Consider the following 2,500-nt stretch of genomic DNA (forward strand, 5'->3'; position numbering starts at 1 on the left):
CGCGCGCCGCCGGGTTGAATCCTCCGGGCGGACTGCGCGGACCCACCCGTTTACCTCTTAACGGTTTCCCACGCCCTCTTGAACTCTCTCTTCAAAGTTCTTTTCAACTTTCCTTACGGTACTTGTTGGCTATCGGTCTCGTGCCGGTATTTAGCCTTAGATGGAGTTTACCACCCGCTTTGGGCTGCATTCCCAAGCAACCCGACTCCGGGAAGACCCGGGCCCGCGCGCCGGGGGCCGCTACCGGCCTCACACCGTCCACGGGCTGGGCCCCGATCAGAAGGACTTGGGCCCCCCACGAGCGGCGCCGGGGAGTGGGTCTTCCGTACGCCACATTTCCCGCGCCGCGGCGCGCGGCGGGGATTCGGCGCTGGGCTCTTCCCTGTTCACTCGCCGTTACCGAGGGAATCCTGGTTAGTTTCTTTTCCTCCGCCGACTAATATGCTTAAATTCAGCGGGTCGCCACGTCTGATCTGAGGTCGCGGTCCAGAGGAGAAGGAGGAGAGGTGGGCGCGCGCGGGCGACGGAAGGAGAGGGAGAGCGAGAGCGAGAGCGAGAACGACGGGACGACGGGGCGAGGGCGCCGTGGGGGAGCCCAGGCCGGAGCCCGCGACCTCTCCCGCCGGCCGGCTCCCACATCCCGGGGGCAAGTCGCGTCGGCGCACGGACGCCGCGGCCCCGCGGGCCGGCGCCGGAGCGGTCGGCCCCCGGTAGAGGGAGCGGGGGAGGAGAGGGACGCGAGACCGGCTCCCCGCGGGCGCGGTACCCCCGAACGACCCTCGCGGGTCTCTCTCTCTCTCCCCGCACGCACCGGGCGGGCGCGCGGCGGCGGCGGACGCGCCGGCCCCGCGGGCGGGCAGGCGGGGCTCCGCCTCCCACCCCCCACCGGAGGCGCGGCGAACGGACCTCGGCGACGCGGCTTTCCCCCCTCTCGCGCCCAGACACCCGACCGGCCCACGCCGACGCGTCCCCACGGCGGGGGAGAGCGGGCGAGGACGGGAGCGGGAGCGGCGGAGCGCGCGGGGAAGGAGCCGCGAGGAGGGCCGCCCGGCCGCGCGACGACGGCGGCAGGGGGAGGACGAGGCCCGCGCGGACCCGCGGGGCGCGGGCGAACGCCGGACGCCGCCCACGTCTGAACTTCGGGAGACGGAGGGCCCCGGGGAGCGGGCCCTGCGAGCAGACTCCCAGCCGCGCGACGCGATCCCCCCGCGGCGGCGAAACCGCAAGGGGGGGCGGCGATTGATCGTCAAGCGACGCTCAGACAGGCGTAGCCCCGGGAGGAACCCGGGCCGCAAGTGCGTTCGAAGTGTCGATGATCAATGTGTCCCGTAATTCACATTAATTCTCGCAGCTAGCTGCGTTCTTCATCGACGCACGAGCCGAGTGATCCACCGCTAAGAGTCGTATCGGTAATCTGAGGTGTGAGCGGACTCACACGGGGTGCTGACGACCGCAACAAGCGCCCCCGCCCGCCCCTCCTGCGCGGGATGGGAGGGCCCGACGGCGAGGGGCTCCGCCTCAGGCCGGCCAGCGAGAAACGAAACGAGACACACGTAAGAAATAAAAAAGACAGGGTCGGAGACGGAAAGGCGGGACACACAGGACACGGGACGCCACGAACCCGGCACCCGGCGGCGGCCCGCCAACGGGCGGGACAAGCCAGGCGCTCGGGCCGGGAACCCCCTCGGGCGCCCAGAGGGGGCTCGCGACACGCCCCCCGAACCGCCGCCTCGGGAAGGGCCGGCGGCCGGAGGGGTGCCCTGCTGGAGTCTGAGGGAGCGCCGGACGTGGGGAGGGACCGGGAAGCCCTCCCGCGGACGACCGACGTCCCTACGGGCCCCACTGCTCCCCCGACCCCGGGGACGGTAGGGCGACCCCCCCCGGGGTCTTTAAACCTCCGCGCCGGAACGCGAGAGCTAGGTACCCGGACAGGAGCGGGGCGGACACGCGAGGCCCAGAAGGCGCGGCGGGGCGCGCGAGCCCACCCGCGGCACCGGCACACCAGCCTCCCCCCGCACGCGGCGGAGCCACCCCGGCACCGTCAGTGCCGGAGAGCCGTGTGCGGGGAGGAGCGGCAGGCGGCTCGAGGAGAGCGAGCGCGTCCCGGCCACCGCCCGGGAAGAGATCACGTACCACCCCCGGTGCACACGAGACCACGGAGCCGGTCGGGAAAGAGGCAGAACGCCCTCGGGCTGCCGACGGCAGCGGCGGAGGCGGAGGCGGGCGCACGGAGGCGTCGAGGGAAGAGCGAGAAAACGGAGGAGGTCCCGCGGCGGACCAGACCCGACACCCTGCCACCGCACACCTCCCGAAACGCCCGCCCCGCCGGCCGGCCACGGCACGCGCCACGACGCCAGGACGCCGGACACGGGGACCCACCCGGGACGCGCCTCCCGGCGAGAAGGAGGAACACCACACAGGCCCAAGAGGGGACGGGACGACGACCCCCTCGGCCTTCTCCGTTACGATCCTTCCGCGAGGTTCACCTACGGAAACCTTG

General features: G+C 72.5%; 2 non-coding genes and 1 pseudogene across 2 annotated transcripts in view; all 3 read right to left on the reverse strand.

Moving 5' to 3' along the window:
• The window catches only part of LOC148006375 (28S ribosomal RNA), a 4,759-nt gene extending 4,277 nt beyond the window's left edge, over window positions 1–482 (reverse strand). The window contains exon 1 of the ribosomal RNA XR_015685104.1: window positions 1–482. This exon is cut by the window's left edge and continues 4,277 nt beyond it. This is a non-coding gene — a ribosomal RNA (28S ribosomal RNA).
• Window positions 483–1,251: 769 nt separating this feature from the next.
• On the reverse strand, window positions 1,252–1,403 carry LOC148006376 (5.8S ribosomal RNA). The gene has a single exon (XR_015685072.1). It is a non-coding gene; the product is annotated as a 5.8S ribosomal RNA (ribosomal RNA).
• A 1,059-nt stretch (window positions 1,404–2,462) lies between these two features.
• The window catches only part of LOC148006377 (18S ribosomal RNA), a 1,872-nt pseudogene continuing 1,834 nt past the window's right edge, over window positions 2,463–2,500 (reverse strand).

Source organism: Rattus norvegicus, chromosome 3 (assembly GCF_021556685.1).
Source record: "Rattus norvegicus strain SHRSP/BbbUtx chromosome 3, alternate assembly SHRSP_T2T, whole genome shotgun sequence".
Classification (NCBI taxonomy): domain Eukaryota; kingdom Metazoa; phylum Chordata; class Mammalia; order Rodentia; family Muridae; genus Rattus; species Rattus norvegicus.